This window comes from Puma concolor, chromosome B1 (genome assembly GCF_028749965.1).
Source record: "Puma concolor isolate L17-30 chromosome B1, mPumCon1.1.hap2, whole genome shotgun sequence".
In the NCBI taxonomy this organism is placed as follows: Eukaryota; Metazoa; Chordata; class Mammalia; order Carnivora; family Felidae; genus Puma; species Puma concolor.
The window spans coordinates 31524617-31546939 of record NC_141670.1 but is presented as its reverse complement, the minus strand read 5'-3'; the positions used below and the strand labels follow the sequence as shown (position 1 = coordinate 31546939).

Here is a 22323-nt window from a genome sequence, read left to right as displayed (position 1 = left end):
CAGCGCCCTTGGGCTAATGGTATTGTTCCTACGCTGCCTCACTGTGTTGAGAGAAAAACTTCAAATGATCCATAATTTTCAAAAACAATAGCAAATCTCAAACCACAGCAATGTCACTAAAAACTCTCATTAAACTCTTCAAGAAGTGTAACAAATTAGTTAGGCTCCATGGCCACAACCAAGGTGGCCTTACTCACCTCCTAGCTGCGCTTCCAAACTGCAGGTGCGGTACGTTATGTAGGAGCAAATAAGCAGCCTCTGGCATCCCAAGTTTGTAAGTTAAGCTACGAAGATTTCAGGAAATTTTGAACCAAATCTCTGCTTATTATTCAGAAGGGGATGTGTTTCTCTGTCTTCTGCAGGAGGGGTCAGCGGTGTGCTTGGGGTGAGTGACAGCAAAGCTAAGTGCTCACGTCACCGCGGGGTTCATGCAGTTAAATGGAGTTCTAGAGAGCTTCAGGGGTGCAATGCTCCAGCTCAGGAAGGCAGCGTGGGGCAGGGGAAAGGCCTGGGTTCCAGAATCACAGGGTCCTAGCTTCCAACCCAGCCCTGCCACTCCCCAAATGGGTAATGGGCCTTGACTTTGGGATGCTAACAGAACTGTGATTATGGAACAAAGGTATATGTGTAAAATGGCTTAGCACATACATACTGGAAATTACTTGTCTTTGTAAATAGAGAAAAAGCGCACAGAGTTCACCTTCCACTACCAGGCGTCCGCCTGCATCTTTTCAAAAAGCCCCTCGGAAAAGATTTTTGATTTATTTTTCCTCCATACTGACTCTATCGTATTAAAATAGCTTCAGGTGAGGTGCAGAAGCTACATGAAAAAAACACAGTTAAAAAGAGCAGTGAGAGTCACATTAAAGTCTACAATAACCATTGGGCACTCAACTAGACAGCCTGAGTGAGGGCTGACTGATATCCACAGTGAGGATGTTTGCTAGGACGGGATAAAAAAAGGTTTGCTTTATGAAACAATTTTGTATTGGCTGTTCTGACGCCCATTTCAAGAAGCTAACTTATGTGGGGGCTCAGTCGGTTGAGCGTCTGACTTTGCTCAGGTCATGATCTCACGGCTTGCAAGTTCGAGCCCAGCGTGGGGCTCTGTGCTGATGGCTCAGAGCCTGGAGCCTGCTTCGGATTCTGTGTCTCCATCTCTCTGCCCCGCCGCCACTCACGCCTATCTCTCTCCCTCTCTCAAAAATAAAGAAACATCAAAAAAATTAAAAACAAAAAAAAGCTTACATGTCTGAAGAAGATGTATTTCTGGCTCAGAGTGCTCCCACCTCTGCTGACTTTGATCCCTATTCTAACACAATACCTTAGTCTCTGTCAGGGCAACTCAGAGGACAGGGGAAATAAAATCATCTTTAAGTTACTGGAAGCACTACAACATACAATAAGGACGTTTCGATTTTCTTTTTTTTTTTTTTTCTTTTTTTTTGGCTTGAGTTGTCCCAGTTGGCTGTCTACACTGATCACAAGACTCCTGTTTCTCAGGACTGTGGAGAGTGAAGCCAAGAAACTGAGTACAAACCAGGACAGGCATTCCATCATACAGATGTTTCACACCATGTTTTGTTTTCTGGAACCAAAAGACACACGAAGACTTAAGTTTGCAAGACCATGTTTGAGCACTTTGGATACCTGAAGTTTTTTTCTTTTTTTTTTTTTTTTTACCGTTTATTTATTGTGAGAGAGGGAGAGAGTGGGGGAGGGGCAGAGAGAGAGAGGAAGAGAGAGAATCCTAAGCAGGCTCCAGGCTCAGCAGGGAGCCCCACGCGGGGGCTCGATCTCGCAACTGTGAGATTGCGATCTGAGCCGAAATCAAACAGCTGGACGCTCAACCGACTGAGCCACCCAGGCACCCCTGAATTTTCTCCTTTTATGTTTAAATGTTTTACGACAGGAGGCCCAGGCCTGTCTTTGCCTGCATGTACATCTGAAGAAGCAGACTGGGCCCAGCTGAAAGTCACTGATGCCACCTTCCTTCCGAGTGTCTGTGGCAGGGGGAAACCCCAAGCCCTCGGCTCCGCTATTCGTACAAAACGTGGTGCAGTTGGTCGGGTTCTCTGCGCTCTATGTTGAAAACAGTTTTATCACCTCACATGTTGAACCGGATTTCGGGTCTCTTTCATTTACTTCCACAGATGTTTACTCAGCACTTACTACTGCGCTTAGGCCCAGAGGCTTCCGAGCTGATCACGACTGACTCAGGTTAGGCCATACAATTCAGAGCTTACGAGACAATCATCCAAGTGGATCCTGTCGTTCTGCTGATGAAGACGAGAGGCCTGGAAAGAAGAAACCTTCCCAGAGTCACACCGTAGGCGAGCGTGAACCGTTCAAAGTCACGCTTCTACGCGAGGGCAACTCAAGAGTTTAAAATCAGTTACAATGTCGGTGCCATTACTATCAAAGAAATGGCTGAAAATAAAAGGACGACGTGCCAGTCCCCTATCATGTAGCTTCTGGACATAGCTGTCAATTCATTTCTCCATCTGGATACAGCATAGCAGCTGTCTACACGCCGTCTGCACACGTCTACTCATCTACTCGTCTACACGCATCTACTCGCTCAAACTGCCCGTGGATCTTCCAACTTATCCTTTGTTTCTGAAGGCAGAGTCAAGGCCACGATGACCCTCACTGTGTTCTCAGCTTTATTCTAGGTGAGTCAGATATGGAGCCCTGAATAGCAGAGACCGGGTTTTCACACTCAAGATTTTTATAATCTAGGGAGACACCAAGCCAGACTTGCATGCAAATGTGTGTTAATAAAGTCCGTGTTTAATTATGGAATGTGCGTGTCAATAATGTTAGCAGGCTATGGCTCGTGCTAGTCAAGTTGTGTCTTTTAGGAAGCCTTTTGGACACCCTGCCCCCCAAATTGGAAAACCAACCTCTTCCAACTGTGCCTTTGTGCTTATCGTGACCCTACGTGGGGCTCAGTTATGTGTCAGTCTCCACGTTGAAGTCAGGGTCCGCTTGTATCTGCCACCCAGTAGGCTCTCAGTATGTTTCTTGCATAAAGTAAATAAAAGATATTTTGAGATCCTAGTCCACTCTGGGGTAGCTTCCCAGAAGAGGAAAGCTGGGATTTATTTTAAGACATGGAAATGCTTTGGTGGAAGGAGGCACATTTCTTCCTTAGTTCCCTTCACTATGCCTAGAACATGGGAGCAGGGCTTGGGGTGGGCGTAGTCAGAAGGGCTTGGGGGAGAGGTGAGGCAGACTGTGCCTGCGCTTCTTCCGTGACTGGAAAGAAGTCCTCAGGGGCGGGCTCGCTCCGCCAGAGTCAAGGGTGAGAACAGGAAACGAAGTCCTGACCCTCGACCCCGCTTCACCTGCACCCTCCTACCATATGTTCTCTGTACGAGATGCCATTGTACCAAACTTTGCAGTGACCTTGGGAAATCACTTCCATCTGGAAGCCTGGGTGAGTCACAGGAAGGCAAGATGAAATTCTCCAGTTTGCATTTGGCCCGGACTGTCACATCTGCATTTTGACCCTTATGAAACGCTATTACCCAAGAACATACGGATGGCTGCAACATTGTAAATCAAAAGCCTTGCGGCTCCAATTCCCTTCCAGTGCACACGGTTAGACATAGAAGTCACAGTTGCTTACAGGCTGCAGTTGGACTTTGAGAAAATGGCAGGCTCTGGAAAGCTCTGGGCACTTGGTCAGGACAGTAGCAAAGTGCAAGGGTTTGGGAAGGTAGTGGTTGGGTGGGAGAGTGTGTTGCACGCAATTTTTTTCTTTCTGGTTTTTGTCCCAGGAGATCCATTTGATATTGACACCTGAACTTTGTAACATAGCCGGGTCCTGCTCCACTGGCTTCTACACAAAAAAACATGATGCAAAGCAGCTGGGGTAAAAGCAGTTACCATGGAAACCCCAGGCTTTAGTTTGGAAAGTAAAAGTGATATTTGTGATGACCGCAGCTATGGTTTGTACCGATGCGCTTCCCGGGAAGTCTCTTTTTATCCTGAACTTTAGTATTCCTTTCTTTCCCGCCTGTGGAATTTGGCAAAAGAAAAATTTTAAATCAGATAGGAAATATTACCTTCCCAGTTAAATAGCTAAAACAGGAGACCTTGATTTATTCAAACCATATTTGTTGAAGACAGATTTAACTCTAAATGGGGAAACTGCTTAAAGGTCAAGTTTTGTCTTGGATACTTTGAAAGAGTTGCTAAGCATTTTGTCCCCCAGGAAGGCTGCGCTGACACCAGGAGGTGTTACTTGTTACTTCCCCACAACCATTTGCCACCTCTCAGGAATGAGAGGAGAATTATGGCCGCAGAGAGCAAACACATCCTTTTGTGGGCATGATCGCAATTGTGGTCAAGCCGGTCATGGCAGCAGGAACAGACCGGTCGCCTTAGAGCACTGGCCTGAGATACAGAAAACATTAAGGGCATGGGCTGGGGCACCAGAGAGAGCCAGGATGCAATTCCTACTCTGCCGCTAGTCCTTGCTGCATGACCTTGGGTAAATTTCTTAACCAGCCTCTGCCACAATTTCCTCGTTTCTGAAATGAGAATCAGAAAACCTACCACTCCAGTTTGCAAGGATTAAATAAAATAATGCACACAAAGCATTTAGTATCAGCACGTTATAAACTATAATGCAAAATGCAACCAAGCTGGAACCACTGTTTACCCTCTAATGGCAAGGAGGGTGGATGATCTTGGGTCAGTGGAGTTGCCAATACCTACATAACACTCGTGGATACATGCACGCACGTACACACATTCAACTGTATACGTCGATTTTAAAAAGCAGCTCTTCAAATACAAGCGTAATTACCGATCTTTATAACTAAACAGTATTGAATTAATTGCCCACATGTTCACAGTAGTATGATGAGCCCTGTGCAGCACAAGTAAAACAAAGCCTGTCCAGGGGTGCCTGGGTGGCTCAGTCGGTTAAGCATCTGACTCTTGATCTCGGCTCAGGTCACGATCTCACAGTTTGTGAGTTCAAGCCCAGCGCTGCACAGGCTCTGCACGGACAGCGCGGAAGCTGCTTAGGATTGTCTCTCTGCCCCTCGCCTGCTCGCTTTCTCTCTCTCTCTCTCAAAATCAATAAACATTTAAACAGCGAAAACAAAAGCGGAGGCTGTCCTTGTTCTTAACAATCCTAAACCGATGACACGGACATGGACAAAAAAACAGGTGGACGGGTATAGCTGCCAACAGTCTTAGAGAAATCTAGAAAGCCAGGTAGAGACACTATGCATAAACGCAAAGGTCTAACGCCTGAGGAAAAAAAAACAGTTAAAATTCAATCAATCCAAAGGAAGAACCAGGTGGAAGGGAGGTAGGGAAGACAGGAGAGCAGAAGCAAGCAGACCAAACTGACACGTTCTCTGGCTTGAAGCAACTGGTCCATCTCAGAGCGCAGTGGCCACAAGCCTGGCCCAGCTCCCCCGATGCCCGTCTCTGAGCCCCTCAAAATCCAGCCCGTCTCCTCGTGTTCCCTTCCTCATTCCATCTCAAGGGCATCTGGTTGTCACGGGTAGCCCCTTACCCGGCCCCCGATGATTCCCTCTTCTTTTGTACTCATCTTCCCTTTCTTGGAGAAAAAAAAAAGCAATGATGGACTATGAGGCCCTCGGCAGTGACAGTTCTTGTTGCCAGGATTTTCCGCCACACTGAGCCTTCCACTTTTCCAAACCTCAGGCGAGTGTTGCTTGTTCCTCTTCTGTTTCTCTCTCCCAACTTCATACCCGCCCCTAAGTGCAGCCCTGGGCCCGTCTCCTCGTCGGAGGGCCCACTGACTTAGCAGCACCGGTTCCCCAATCCCATCACGAGGGCTGGCCCCTCACCAAGACGCAGATATTCACCACTGATCTCTGGATCAGTCGTGTCCAACTGAACACTCGGAGATGATGGAAATAGTTCAATGCCGGGGCACCTGGGTGGCTCGGTCGGTTAAGCGCCCGACTCCGGCTCAGGTCATGATCGCACAGTTCGTGGGTTCAAGCCCCGCATCGGGCTCTGCGCTGACAGCTCGGAGCCTGGAGCCTGCTTCGGATTCTGTGTCTCCCTCTCTCTCTGCCCGTCCCCCATTTGCGCTCTGCCTCTCTCACTCTCAAAAATGAATAAATGTTAAAAAAAAAAAATTGAAAAAAAAAACAACAGTTCGATGCCTACACTGTCCAGTAGGGTAGCCATTCATCATATGCGAATGAGCATTTGAAACGTGGTTAGCCTGGATGAGGAACTGAATTTATAATTCTTTCTTATTTCCATGAATTTAACTCAAATTTAATTCGTCACATGTGGCTCGTGGCTACCACATTAAACAGCACAGTTCTACATAGTTTCACTACAGCTCCGTGATTTCAGGTGTGATCTGGCCACAGCTAAAGGCTTTCCAGAACGTGTTCCTCCCCCTGGCATCTCTGTCTGCACTCTAGGCTCCAATGCTACCTTTTGTTTATCCCGTTCCGATTCCTCATAAGCAGCCTCTGATTCCCACTGATTCCCCCTGCAGGCATCCCGGCTCTCGGCATTGCCCCTCTGTCCCCCGGCCACACCCCATCCAGGTCCTCGTTCAGACCTACAGAGTCAGCTGGCTCTCTCACTTCAACACGCCCTGCCGTCGCTGCTGATCTAACCTCTCTCCAACACTGCTCCACCATGTCACTTACCTGCCTCAAACCCGCAGTGTGGTTCCCCACATTCCCTTACTTCAAGGCCAAAATCCTTGTCTGCTTTTCAACAAAACACCAAGAGAACGTGGTGCCATGAAGCGTGGTCATGCTGCCTTCCACGGTTCTCCCTGCACGCACACACAAACACACACGCACGCACGCACAACTACCCTTTCCAGGCGGATCATCTCACTAGCCCATGGACATTCCATGCTCACTCCTACCTTGGGGCATAGCTTTGCAAATCCTACCTTTCAAGATCCAGTTGAAGACTCCCTCCCTCCATAGACATTTCCAAGCCCTGCCTGACACACCTCGCCTCTGAATTCCTGGAACATTTATAGGGAATGCCATCTTGTCCTGATAATTACTGTTTCACGGGAACTATCCTTTCCTTCCCAATTAGACTTCAAGGCAGTGAGTCGTTTTCTTCAGTAACCCCTGTAAGACGTAGCTCAGAACGGAGCGTGAGGTAGATGTTTAGTGCTTCGTGAACACTTCTCAACTAATCGGTATGTTCAGGATAAGAGCTGAACACGAAAACGTCTGAGAACTCAGTGAACATTAAACTCACACCGTTCATAATCGACTCTCTGCTCCCCCTCCTTCTTGGCAGCTCCCCCTACTTGTCTTCGCCTTTTCCAGCTTCTATTCCCTTTTGTGTCTACCTCTTCCAGGAAATCACATGAGCTAATCATGACAGGTCAGGGTACAGAGTGTAAGAGTTTTCCATCGTCTCCTGGTGGGGGGGGGGGGGGGGTGGGCACGGCTGATGCTGCTTATGCCATATAATCAATGTGTGTCTGTTGAGGAAGTCACGCTATAGAGCATAGCGGTAAAATCATGACAGATCTCTGCTTCTTACTGGTTTGGTGTCACTGGATGAACTGTTCAACCCTGATGAGTCTCACTTCTTGGGCAGGTAAAACAAGGATAAAAATACTTCATTGTACATTTACAGGGAAACCACAAGTTAAATAAAATCACACTTGAATAATGGGCTAAAGATAGAGGATTGGATATGCCAGACACAGAACCACATGGATGACCGAGGCGTTTTCATTTTAAAGAATGATCTAGAAAAGCCATGTTTAAACCAAAAGAACTCCTTAAAGTGGAGTTAGTCTGTGTCAACTAATCTGAAGGAGAAGGAGCATCTGGAAATCACATACAGCCCACGACGGCGGCACAGGGCCACACGGAGGTGAGAGGAATCTGAGCAGGCCTGCTTCCTCTCGGGAGTGACGAGGCGGAACAGAACTGTGAAGGGAAAAAAGCAGTCCTCATACAGAGGCCAGAAAGGACAGTGGCTACCCAACAGCAGGAGGAAAAACACTCTTTGGCTTATCAGCCACAGAAGCTAAGCAGGACCTTGAATTCGGGGTAGCGATTCCCCTTTCACTTTCTCCTGATAACAAAAAGGGGCTCAGGAAAATCCCTCCCAACTTTTTACTGCCGAAGGTCACTTTGCTATGTTTCCCCACAGAACCTATGCTCTGAAAAATTTTAAACGATATACAGTAGACGAAGGGCCTACGTATTGACCAACACAGATCAACTGTGCTGTAGATGTTAGTTACATGAAACACATGACTATTTGTTTCTCATATTTTTCTATACACTGTACGTGTACAATGGGGTAGCAACCTAATGCGCGAATATAAAATCTATAAAACCTATTCCGTACTCTGAAATCTAGATTTTCACAGATCTCATAAAATCTGTAGAACCATGTGAGTCCAGATTGGGCTCTCTGCCAAACGAGTTCTGATCAGGCTAGGTTTTTGGCCCTAAATTAGTAACGTCGAACTCTTTACCTTCAGAGTTTTTGGACTTAGGAATTCCAAAAGAATTGTGTTTATACTACTCTATGTAGTTTTCTAAAAAAGAGGTAGTCTTTTTGAAAGATTCCGTTAAGCTTTACGAAATGTAAAAACTAGCGAGTAGCAATTTCAAAACTGACGACGAAGCTACAGTAAGCAAAACAGCCTGGTACTGGCATGAGCATAATAGATATCTGGAATATGGAAGAGAATTGAGAATCCAGAAAGGAATCAAGTTGTCAGTCGTTAACTCAATTTTGGCAAGGGTGTGAGGGAAAGAATAGTTTCTTCAATAAGTGGTGCCTGGGCAGCTACATTTCCACATGCACGAGAATGAACTTGGAACCTTACCTCACACAAAATATAAAAATTAACTCAAAATGGATCCAAGGCCTAACTGTAAGAGCTAAAGTGATAAAGCTCTTAGAAGAAAGCAGAGTGAGGGGCGCCTGGGTGGCGCAGTCGGTGAAGCGTCTGACTTCGGCTCAGGTCATGATCTCATGGTCCGTGAGTTCGAGCCCCGCGTCGGGCTCTGTGCTGACAGCTCAGAGCCTGGAGCCTGCTTCCGATTCTGTGTCTCCCTCTCTCTCTGACCCTCCCCCATTCATGCTCTGTCTCTCTCTGTCTCAAAAATAAATAAACATTAAAAAAAATTAAAAAAAAAAAGAAGAAAGCAGAGTGATAAGTCTGTGACCTTGGATTAGGCAATGTTTTCTTAGAAATGACACCAAAAACATAAGCAACAAAAAAGAAAAAGTAGAAAGATTGGACTCCATAAAAATGAAGACATGTGTCCATTAAAGGACACTCTCAAAAGAGTTAAGGACAATCCATAGACAGAATGTGAGAAAATGTTTGCACATCCTATATCTGATAAGGGTCTAGTATCACAAATATATAAAGAACACCTACAATTCAACAACAAAAAGACAAAAAACTTAATTTAGAAATGGACAAAGGACTTGAACAGAAATTGCTCCAAAGAATATATGCAAATGGCCATCAGGTACCTGACAAGATGTTCAACATCATCATTAGTCACGAGGCAAATGCAAAGTAAGACCACAAGGAGATACTACTTGACATCCACTGGGGTGGCTGTAATTAAAAGGAAGGAAAGGAAAATAAGTGCTGGTGAGGATGTGAGGAAACTGGAACCCTCAAACAGTGTGGGGAGGTATATAAAATGGGGCAGACACTGGGGAAAACAGCTTTTTGGTTCTCCGATAAGTTAAACATAGAAGTACCATATGACCCAGCAATTCCACTCTTAGGTATGGACCGAAACGAATTGAAAACAGGTATTCGAGCAAGAACTTTTGCATGAATATTCACGGCAGCACTATTCACCAGAACCAAAAGGTAGATACAACTCATATGTCTATCAGCTGATGAAGCGATGAATAAAATATGGTATCCAAACAATGAAATATTATCCAATCACGCAAAGGAATGAAGGACTGATATGTGTCACAATACGGGTGAAGCTTGAAACTATTACACTCGGTGAAAGAAGTCAGACAAAAAGGTAACATGTTATATGTTTCTAGAATTATTTGCACTTTTGAGATTAGGCAAACCCAGACAGAGGAAATCAGACTGACAGTTGTCAGAGGCTTGGGAGAGGGGAAATGAGGAGTGACTGCTAACAGGTAAAGGATTTCATTTGGGGGTGGACATGTTTTAGAAGTCAGATAGTGGTGACAGCTGCAGATCATTATCATTGTACTGAATGTTACTGGATTATACCCTTTAAAATGATTGACACGATGAGTTTTATGTTATGTAAATTTTACCAAAACACAACAGTGGGTAGACAACTATTAGCTTTTTAGGGACCCTGAGGCATCTGGAAACCTTAGTTTTTTTGGAATGACTGGCCAAGATGTTGGAACACAGTAAAAAGAATCAAAATTATTGACTATAATTAAACGTGTTTCTAAAGATTTTGATAGATCTTAGGAATTCCTGTCCTATAAACCAGGGTTTATCGGTCCCGGCACCATCGTCATTCGGGGCTGGTCACCGCTTTGTGGTGGGGCTGAACTGGGCACTGTGGCGGGTTTAGCAGTATGCCTGGCCTCTACCCACTAGATGCCAATAGCACCTCCCACCCCAACTGGGACACTGTGACAACCAAAAATGCCTTCACATGTGGCCAGATGTCCCCGGGGAGCAAAACTGCCCCTTGTTGAGAACTACCAGTTATGACTTCCGCAGGACAGTTTCTTTTTCTGGGATTTCACCTTTTCCCAGAGTCTCCTCTGAAAGAATCCACTTCTGCGACTGTCCTTTAGTTATTTCCTAAGGACAGTGAAATCACGTTGAAAAACAACACAGTTGTTGACTGCAAGTAAGTTTCAAAAAAAAAAAAACCATTTCTCATTATAAGGGATCAACTACGTGATCAACTCACAAGCAGCAGGTTTCTTGAGGGCAACTACACGCCCTGGCAATAAGCTAAATGTGGATAGCGCACACACACACACACACACACACACACACACACACACAGAAGAAAGAAAAAGTTAGTGTTCAACATTCCCTTTTCAAACCCTTTTTGGGCAAAGACTATGGGTCTGCCAGCATTCCAGAATAATGACAGCTGATGTGCCTTTTGTCAACTATCCCTCCTTCCCTTTTGAAAATGCAAACCTAACTCTTTCCAGAACCTCTTCTGATACCCTTTACTGAATCTGGAATCCGATACCCTTGGCACAGACAGCAACCTGTGCCCCAGACCCCCCTTAGCAGCCATTGCCAGGGAGGCGAGGCTACGGGTCCAGGATGCCAGTCCCCTATCTGTTTCATATCTTGGACTTCTGAATATTCCATTTGAAGCTGGAGTTTCATTTGAATTCATGCGAACAAGGAGTTCTGAAGCTGACAAGTTTGAAAGCCACTGGCCCCGCACAAGCCCATTTTACTACAGATGAGGAAACAAAACCCAGGCTTTTGACTCCTGGCTGGACCACTCTCCTCTCTTCCAGGGAAGCCGGCCAAGCAGCTCCAGCAAGATGTCACTTCACCTCTGTTGTGCCTGTGTTTCTGCTTCTCTGCATGAGCACCCAACTTCTTACAGGCTTGTTCTGGGAATTAAAATTGAGGCAGTAAAGTGGCACAGGAGCACCATTGCTATGGACTGAATATTTGCGTCCCCCTCCAAATTCACATGTGGAAGCTCACCCCAACGGGGCAGTATTTGGAGATGGGGCTTTTGGGAGGTGATTCGAGTTAGATGAGGCCATGAGGGTGGGGACCTCATGATGGGATTAGTGCCCTTGTGAGGAGACAAAGCTCGTCTTTTCTCTGCCACATGAGGACACCCCAAGACACCAGCTGTCTGTGAACCAGGAGGAGAACCAAGCTCCTGACCGTGCTGCACCCTGATCTTGAACTTCCCAGCTTCTAAAATTGTAAGAAATAAATGTCTATTGTTCAAGACACCCAGTCTGTTACAGCAGCCAGAAGTGACTAAGAGAACTATCTATCCCATCAGATATGTGAATTACTTATTTCTTTTTCCTAGGAAGAGACGTGTTAACTCTTCACATGATTCTTTTTAAACCTCATATGGGTCAGGGTCACGAGAGAAGGCTTGGCCTTCTGGACTATCCAAGGACTCTGCCACTGTCTGATCCCATGGGTATCTTCCTCTAACTGCCCCGTCTGGAACCACAAGCTTCCATGGTGCCAAAGGAAATGGTCACACACAGGGTTGGTCTAATTTCTGCTTCACATGCTGATATCAATGGAAGAGGTACCTGAGCCTAGGTGGTGACGTCAAGGTTAAGCTGAACTTCCTCATCCCCTTTCTAAGTTCTTAGTAAATCTAAAAGAATGCACACAGTTGATATTTTATGGTGATTTATCACCACCGAAAGACACTAAGGAAGGGCAATATCCATGAGCCAGAACCTCTGAGAAATTTCTGGCAATTACAGGTTGGTTGGTCATGAGTAGCTTCAATGAAGGACAGATAAGTCCTCAGTTAATCTCCAGAAAAGAAGGTAAAGGTAAGAGGTTTCCCAGTGGCTGCTCAGTGATACCCCCAGGGGCTTTGAATAACGGATGCTGGAGACACAGGTAGACCAGGGGGGGCTGTTCAAAGACAAATCTCAATTGTACTCAAGTGTCTGAGAAGAGTATGAATGCTGAGGTTCACAGGGGGCGGGAGGCCCCTCACTTTTCCCAGGCAAGGTCAGCAGACAAGTAAGGGGAGGCTCTCCTGGATGGGGATCCCAGGGGGCCAGTCATGCCACCCGGAGGACAGGCCACCACACCCCCTGTGCCAAGCAAACAGGACAAAGAAACCCTGCTCCGTAAAACTGAAACCTTTTCCTTCTATCTCCTTCTCTACTCCCTATGGATACACAGGTCTGTACCTTAGCCAACCTAAACCACCGCAAAGATCATTCGTTTCCTTCTCCCCTTGATCTGGGTCTGAAAGATTTGCCCAGGGACCCACCCAGGTCCAACTAGAGCCCATTTCCTGTTTCATGACCAGTTCATCCTTAATGAAGGTTGCACAAAAAGAGAAGGATTACTGCTCACGTGAAAGGCTTCAGCTGTTCCGTAGATGAGATGGGTCTGAGAAGTCAGAGGGTCGGTCCACCTTAACGACGGTAATCCGGAAGAAAATCTCTAAATTGCATTGAAAGGGGACGTAAGGGGTTTGTAGAGTGAGTGTAGTTAAGAGTGACAAGAGAACAGTGTGCCAGTAAAATGGAAAGCTAGAAAATATATACATATCCAAAGAGAATACTTGCCAAAAAAAAAAAAAAACCAATAGGCTGACGTTAAGTCGTTTATAAAGCACAAAATACCAAGAGACAAAAGAGTAACAACAGTATTTTCAGATTAAAAAAATATATATGGACAGCTGGGTGGCTCAGTCGGTTAAGCAGCCAACTCTTGATTTCAGTTCAGGTCATGACTCACGGTTTGTGGGTTTGAGCCCCAAGTCAGGCCCTGCGCTGATGGTGCGGAGCCTGCTTGGGATTCTCTCTGTCCCTCCACCCCTCCCCCCCACTTGTGTATTCTGTCTCTCTCTCAAAATAAACAAATAATTAAAAAAAAAAAAGAAAAAAATATAACTCAAGTTCTATACTCCAAACAGTTGCCGTGCATGTGTTTAGGCTCTGGCATGTAAGAGCTTAGAAAATATGTTTTGCCTATGTTTTCACTGATAAAATTTTATTCGGTCTTATACTCTGCTATAGTAGCAAAGTAAATACTTTAAACCTTGTGAGCCATGCAGCCTCTGAAGCAACTCAAGTCCGCCGCTCTAGTATGGAAGCAGACATGGATGGCGTGGAAGCCAGTGGGCATGGACGTGTTCCAATAAAACTTTATTTACAAAAACAGGCCATAGTTGGCTGGTCTCTGTTCTACATGATAGACAAAGCAAAATCCAGAGCCCATGAGTGAGTAAATCACAGTATAAAAGGGCGATTAGTATTACTAAACTAAATTATAGAAAGAAACAAAAAGCAACGTAGGTAATACAATCATTTAATGGCAATACTCTAAATCTAAAGTACAAATATTAACCCAAGGATGTGAATTTCAGGAAGAAAGGAAAATCAAAGTGTGCTAAACTTCTTTCCTTATGTGGGCAAAGGTGACTGACAGAAGTTGTGGTAAGACACAACTGAAGGTTTAAAAAAAAATGCTTCTGAAAAGCTCTAAGATAACTTCTCATAGAACTAAAAATAGGAGACAAAACGTTTCCAAAACATTGCAGAATTAAAAGGCAAAGGGGAAAAAAATGGTTCAATTTGCAAGAGACAGAAAACAAAAAAAAAGGAAGAAAGTATAAAGCAAGAGGACAAACATCAAAGCAAATGTATCTGTTACAATCACTGGAAATTAGTTAAATCCTTACCAGGAGACAAATACACAGACTAGACAGACACATAGACCATAAAAAATTTATGTGATGCAAGATACACAACCTGATACATAAAAAGGCACGCAAAGGTATGTTGGCAAATGCAAACAGAAACATATTAAAGATTACAGTATTAATTTTTTATATGTACATATCAAGGAAAAATAAATAAGACAAAAAGTCTATATTTAATGGAGATATTATTGACTCAGTCTTTTAGGTATCAAGCAACTACATCAACATACATAAAGCAAACCTGTTAAAAATAGAAGAATAATTGGAAGACTTCTTCCCAGTAGCAGTGAGAATTTAACCATACCTCCCACAATATTTGACAAATGAAGTAGATGATGAGTAAAGATAGAGAATAGAAGGTCTTAAAAACACCACTATTAAAGTTTCGTTAACATATGCTTATTAAATATGAAATCTATTAACTCTGCTAATTATTGATCATATATTAAGTCATAAAGAAAACCTCCATAAATTCCATAAGCTCGAAATTATTTAGTTCACATTTTCTGACCACAATGCAGTAAATCTGAAACTGATTTTCAAAAGCGGAGGATTCAAAACACCAGTTATTTGTAAATTAACAAACAACAAGAACACCACGACGAATCCTCTTCTTTCTACACAGGACAAAGGAGACATTAACAGTGGAAAGACGGAACAACCCAATGAGAGCCCGGCCGAGCAAAACATAGGGCAAGGAGCTTAAGCTTGCTTAAAGGAAAAGGTACAGCTTTGACTGTCTGAATCTTAGGCAAGAAAGAATTAAAGTACATGAAGCAAACATTCTGCACAAAGTTATACAAAAGGGCAAAATATAACGAGAAAAAGTATAAGAAAGAAATTTCTACAGATTAAATTATTGCGCCAGAAAACAGATTAAAATGATTAATAAATCCAGGTCATGGGTTCCTAGAAAAATCTAGTAAAATAGACAATCTTCCAGGGCTATCTTGGTGAAGACAAAAAGAGAGAGAGAGAGAGAGAGAGAGAAAACATAACCACAGGATTGAGAAATGGGAAAAATAGAAAATAAATGAAAAATTAAAGAATTTCCTGGAGAATTCTATTGTAAAAATGTTAAGCCTCAATGAGAAGGAAAATGGAAAATAAGAAAACAAAGATTATCAAATCTGACAATCAAAATAGACCACTATCCATGGAAGAAATAGAAACCAGTCTCCAAGAATTGCATCCATAAAAGGAGCTGTGCCCAAATGTTTTATGGGCAAGTTCTTTCAAACCTTGAAAGAACACATAATTCTTATGCTATTTAAACTGTTATGGACGGTAGAAAAAAAAAAAGAAAAGTGTCACAGTTGGCTTTAAGATGTTAACATAAACTTGATACCAAAATGTGACCAAAACAGCATACTAAAATAAAACAATATAGTCACTTCACATAGAAATATAGATGCAATCCAGAAAAAAAATATTTAGTATAATTCAGTAGCATCAAAAAGAATAATGCCACTGATCAGATAGAATTTAATCCAAGAATACATGGATAGGTTAATACTGTGAAATAAAATTTATCAGATCGGTGTCAGTGATAAAAGCTGATACTGATGCGTATCAAAAAAGGAGCATTTGGTAAAATTAAAAATTCAGTTTTGGTAAGATTTTTCTATAAACTACAGAAAGGTACTGCCTTGGTATGAGGAAATACGTTGATCTAAAACCAACAATGGGTGCCATATCTAGTGTCGAAACACTGAAGCAGCCTTTCCCAAATCCCCTACAATAATCACTTTTCCAGGACATGTTAGCAAGTGCGATGAAAAGTACAATGTAAACAGTCGTTCAAAAGTCATTTGGGAAATAAATGGAGTGACGTCATATTTCTCAACCGGAGGTCTTGGCATGATAAAGATGTCACTTTTCAAATTAATCTATACATCCTAATCAATCATGATCGACCCATGACAGGATTCGTGTGTGGTGGGGGCCAGTGAGCGACAGGGTGTCACTTGGCAAAATGAGTCCAGGGTTCTTCTGGAAGAATAAACGTGCAAGGATGGACGAGATAGTTTTGAAAAAGAATATTCTTCCAGGGGCCTTAAAACAAAAACTATTAAAATGTATTATGAAACCACAAGAGTTAAAATAATGTATAGAACTTTCCAATCACTGTGATGTATACCTGAAGCTCACATAATGGTGTATGTCAACTATAATACTACAATGAAAAGGGAATAAACGATTTTAAATGAAAAAAAAAAAATCATGGGGCACCAATGCTAGAGCAGAGAGACAGGTAAATGGAACAGAAGGAGTCCCAAGATTCTTTCTAATATCACAAAGGTGGCTTTCCAAATAAGACAGGAAAGGGTAGATTACTCACTAAATCTCTCAAGAATACCTGGCTAACCATTTCGAAATCGATACAGTTAGACATCACCTACCAAAGTGCAAAAATAAATTTCAGATGGGTTACAAATGATGCCCTAAAAGAACTAGGAGAAAATAGAGGTTATCTGACTGGCATCGGGGAAGCATCTCTCCAAGCATCCCCGAGAAGGCACAATTCATGAAGGAACAGATTAAAATAGGTGACTACATAAAAATTTTAAACGTCCATATATTTGCAAAACCCACAAAAACCATAAAATGTGAAAAACCCAATGGGCAACATAGTTGCTAATGTATGTACAAGAATTATAATATCATTAAATACTCCTCATCTTTATTCTCATTTTAGTAAACCTCTCTGTCTTTCTGTCTGCAATCCATTTGCCATTGCTATTCCACAGATGGTGGATGCCACCCTGGAAAGGAGGACATGATTCAGAGGAGCGTCCCATTTAGCCAGAAAAAGAAAGGGAAGGTCTTCCCCATCTACCCTCTATGGGTGGACTGTGCGGGGAAACAGGGAAGGAAGTAGTGGGAAGAGGCAGTTGGATGTCTGCTCTGAGCTCCCCTCTCAACAAGGACCTTGGGGCATTTAAGAAAAAGGTGGGAGTGAAGGTGGTTTTTCCCACTGTCCATTCTGGGCATCTGGGAGATGGCACGTGACAGGCCGTACCTATGAAAGTCACAGCCAGCATGTTTGAGCAGAGAGCAAGCCCAGTCAACGCGCCTGTGGCGTGGTACGGAAGGCACCCACGGGACTCTCCATGCCTTCAGACAGGGGTGAAACAGTGTTGAGGATTTTAGGAGCAAGAGGTGATCAAGGGGGGGCAGTCGGGACAAAGTGACTCTCTGGCCAATGGCAACAGAGCAGATATCTCCCCAGCCAGGAATGAATGGAGTCACAGGCCAAACCTTGAGAGTCTGAGGTCCCAGGGAGGACTCCGTGGGGCTGGGTCATCAGGTGGAGTAATGGGCCACCACGACCAGCCTCAGATTCATCAGGGCACAAGAGCATGGGCTGGGGGCTAGTGTTAAGTCCCTAGACTACACCAACCTCCCCAGTGCAGGATACTAAAAATCACACTTAAGGGTCAGCCAAGCACCCTAATTTCCTATCTACATACCCACGAAATCGTGTGAGCCCCTGGACCTGATCAAGTTGAAGGCAAGTCTGAAAGGCTTGTGTTATTCAACAGAAACTGAATATATAAAGACATTGCTTAAACGATCGGATCAGGCTGAGCTTATCGGATTTGACTAAAATTGTGTGTGTGTGCGTATGTGTGTGTGTGTGTGTGTGTTTCTGAGGAAGTTCATGAAAAAGATCGCATCGGTTTTTGGAAGATAAAGAAGCTACATTTTCTCAGCACTATCTGATCATGGCATGAGAAAAAAACTGTCAACCGGGTATATACTACAGATAAGTGATTAATGTCCTCAATGTATAAAAAGAGCTTACAAATAGAAAAGAAATAAAAAGAAATGGAATTATAAAAAGTGGCCCAAAAGCACAGAAAAGCAATTTCACATTACAAGAGTCGAAATACAAATAACTAATAAGAAAACAGGGGGGACTTTTTCTTTTTCTTTTTTTTTTTTTAATTTTTTTTTTCAACGTTTATTTATTTTTGGGACAGAGAGAGACAGAGCATGAACGGGGGAGGGGCAGAGAGAGAGGGAGACACAGAATCGGAAGCAGGCTCCAGGCTCTGAGCCATCAGCCCAGAGCCCGACGCAGGGCTTGAACTCACGGACCGGAGATCGTGACCTGGCTGAAGTCGGCCGCCCAACCAACTGCGCCACCCAGGCGCCCTGGGGGGGACTTTTTCAAGTAGTAAAGAAATACTTGGTTTAAAAAGGAGAAGCCGCTCTGAAAACGCCCAGCTGGCCACCCAACTGGCAGTGTTAAAATACAGCGAACCTGCTAGACAAGGAAAATGCCTTAGAAACAGGTCCTCACATCCGAACCTGAAACCGTGAGGCCACAAAGCACAGCAATGCCTTAGTCCCTTAAGTGTCGCCTGCTTCAAAGTAATGGCTTGCCTGTCTGTAGCCCGGTTGGAAAGAGTCGGTTATCGTTCAAAGCATTGTTGGAACTCATTTTAGATGTTTTCTGAGCCTGCAGCACATTCTTTTGAATATGACGGTAAATCTTCATTGACAGTTTCGTCTTGTGGAAAGAGCCAGAATTAATTTAAAGCCAAGTCTGGTTAGACTATTTGTGATCAGAGAAAGGTTTTCTCGTAAATCTGCCCTGGAGGCAATGACAAAGAGGCATTCCAGAACTACGCAGCAGCTCACGGAAGTATTTGCAACCGTGAGAAGAACGGTGCATCTTTCGCCTGTCCTGTGTAAAGGTCTCCCACTGGTCTGTCCACAGTCTTCCTTCCACTAAGCCTTTGATAGTTTGAAATACAGGCTTGTTCCTGCTCAACCACTCATAAAATAGCTCTAAAAGCCTACTTAGTCTGGCCCTCTTTCTCCAGTTTCATTTGTTACCAGTTATCTCACAGCCTCTCAGTTCTGGCTACACTAGCCATCTGGAAAATCCTCATGGACATCAGGCCAACCTTGTCAGAGTCCTTGCCCATTCTGTTGCCCCTCTCACCCTTTTGGCCACTGAACATCTCCCCATTCTGCACATCCTGGCTCAAAGGTCAAGCCCTCCTTTGCAGCAAGACTTTTCTGCACTCCCTGCCCCGGGTCACTCACCTCCACAGTGCATGTTCTCAAGGCACCACCCACACCCTCTTCATTGTACGTAGTCTGGATTTTTTAATCAGACATTATCTGATTAATATCTAACTCTCCAAAGAGATTAGAAGCCTGCAGGAAGGCAAGGACCCAGACTGGTTTTACCTGGTGCATTACCTAAAGGCCAGCGTGTAGAAAGCTCTCCATAAATAACTAGCAGGTGAAAGAGAAATGCAATTTGATATGCTTGTGTGGCAGACAAGCCACAAGATGGTCAGAATCACCCTCCCGCCCTCCGGGCGTCTGCCACTTGCCCATCAGGACAGAAATCCGTGTCCTTGTCCCTTGCACCCATGCTGGCCTTGTGCCTTGCTTTCACTGCAGAATGAGACAGCAGTGACACGGGCCAAGTCTGGGCCTAGCTCTTCAAAGGCCTGGCCGCGTCTGCCCCGGTCCGCTTGCAGACAACGGCCACGTTGTAAGAAAGCTGGTCTATACCCCTGGAGGAAGAGAGGCTGCCAATTCTGAGAGCCAGCCCTAACAGTCACACGTACTGGCCTTGACTCATCCCCGACCCACAGAATCCACGAACCATAAAAGAGTTGCTGCCTTAGGCCACGATGTTTCGGGATGGCACGTGGTACAGCAGAAGTAACAGAAACTGGCCTCGTGTCTTAAAATCGTAACAGTTCTGAGATTGTCTTCACATCGCATCTCTAAGAGGTCAACCTTCTCCGTAAGAGTCAGGGGCCTGATCCCTCTGTGCCTGCAGCCGAGCCACATAGGGTCTGGTCATCTTGGGCATCCATAAGAGTCAGAGCCACTGTATGTCATTTATACATTACACACACTTGTCCTTTTTCCCTGCTGTGTGTCACATATCACCAGCTGAAAGTCTACTATGTATTTAATTGCACAGATTTCCGGCTCCATTAGGGGAGGGATTTTTTTGTCTTGTCTTTAGCTCCAGTGATTCTCTAGCTGCCTGGAACATAGGAGATGCTCAATGAAATTTGCTGAGCGAATGAATCCTTCTTTGCCTCACTGCTTCCCGATGATTCGCCCCTTGTCAGCTTTGCCTTCCCTCCAACATCCCATCTTAAAACACATGCTGGGGCGCCTAGGTGGCTCAGTCGGTTAAGCGTCCGACTCTTGGTTTCAGTTCAGGTCATGATCTCATGGTTTTGTGAGTTCGAGCCCCGGGTCGGGCTCTGTGCTGGCAGCTTGGAGCCTGCTTGGGATTCTCTCTCTCTCTCTCTCTCTCTCTCTCTCTCTCTCTCTCTCTCTCTCCCCCTCTCTCTCTGTCCCTCCCCTACTCCCACTGTCTCTGTTCCTCTCAAAATAAATAAATGAACTGATAAAAAACAAAACAAAAAAAGAAACCACATTCTCCCTCCTCACTACCGCGTGCTCTGCTATCTTTTTAATTTTAGCATTAATTATCAAATATTCTATGTCTACGTGAGCCACAGCTCAGCCCCACACTGCCTCCTTTGGCTCAGAGATAACAGCAATGCCTATGTCCAATAATAATAATGCCTGTTTTGCATTTCAATCAGATAACCTGTCCAAGGTTCAGACACACAATTATGCAGTCAGTAAATATTGCCCCCTTATCCCTTTCTTTCCAATGCTCTCTCTTTCTCGGCCCTCCAAGGGAATCTAGCCCTCATAGCAACGTCCTTGTATGTCAGTAATGGTCTGCAAGTCACATACATTCTGATAAAATTCACATGTGTGGCCATCACAGCACTGTGCTAGGCAGTTGACCTGTATAACATCTCCTATTTTATGAAGAAGCAAGCCTAGCTTTAAATCTCAGGCCATGGCTTCCCCACCCCCCCCACCCCCCCGCCAGCGCACTGACTCTGGGACTAGCGGGTTCTAGACAAAAAGACGAAATAGGCAAAGATGATGTACATGCTTTAGGCGCTGGAGCGCCCCCCTGAGGCATATTTTTTACCCTTCCTTCTATCACAGAAGGCTGACACCTTCATCTTCTCCCTAGTCATCTCCATGATCAAAACCTGGCTTTTAAAAACATTTACTCCAAGGTGTCCATGGCTGATAACATCATCCTCACATGTGACACCCCTCCCCACAAGGGGTTCTGAGTTCCAACCAGACATTTAGGATGCAAAAAGAAAACGAAACCAGCAAGGCGTAGACTTGGAAGTGGGCAGGTCAGATTCATACCTGCAGTCACACTATTCAGTCCAGCAAATCCACCCAGCCTCGAGGGGAGGAGCAGGGGAAGAGCAAAGCGCCGAGTCTGTGAGGAGCCATTGTCACAATGTAGAGGAGTGACCTTCAGCGACAGAGAGCGCTCACTCACCTGGCTATCCCGGGCTGGTTCCCACACATGTGGGCAGCTTGCTATACCACGTGCATCCCTGCCTGGCTTAGTTTCTAGTCCCGCTATTCTCTGTCATACTTGTCATACTTAAGAGCTTGTGTCCATTGTGTATGAGAATATAGTGGCATGTGTATTCTTCTGTCCACACTTTGCAGGAAAAATGTACTCAAGACAGTTACTAAAGGCAAATAATACCTCGCTGATGGCCCAGTGGAAGTAGTGCAGGCTTCAAGTCAGCAATGATACTTCTAGAAGCTTCCACAGTGACCTCCAGGCACCGTTAACTGTTATAGTCCTTAGCACTTCTATTTTTATTTTTATTTTTTAATTTTTATTTTGAGAGAGAGAAAGAGGGAGGTAGGGGGCAGGGGGGAGAGCAGAGGGAGAGAATGTTAAGCAGGCTCCATCCACACCCATCATGGAGCCCGACGTGGGGCTCACTCTCATGAACTGTGAGATCATAACGTCAGCCAAAATCCAGAGTCAGACGCTGAATCAACTGAGTCACCCAGGTGTTCCCTT

At 44.6% G+C, this 22323-nt stretch overlaps 1 protein-coding gene across 6 annotated transcripts in view; it reads right to left on the bottom strand.

Moving 5' to 3' along the window:
- Positions 1–22323, bottom strand: part of ADRA1A (adrenoceptor alpha 1A) — a 111109-nt gene that overhangs the window by 81705 nt on the left and 7081 nt on the right. The gene's annotated exons all lie outside the window — the stretch shown is intronic.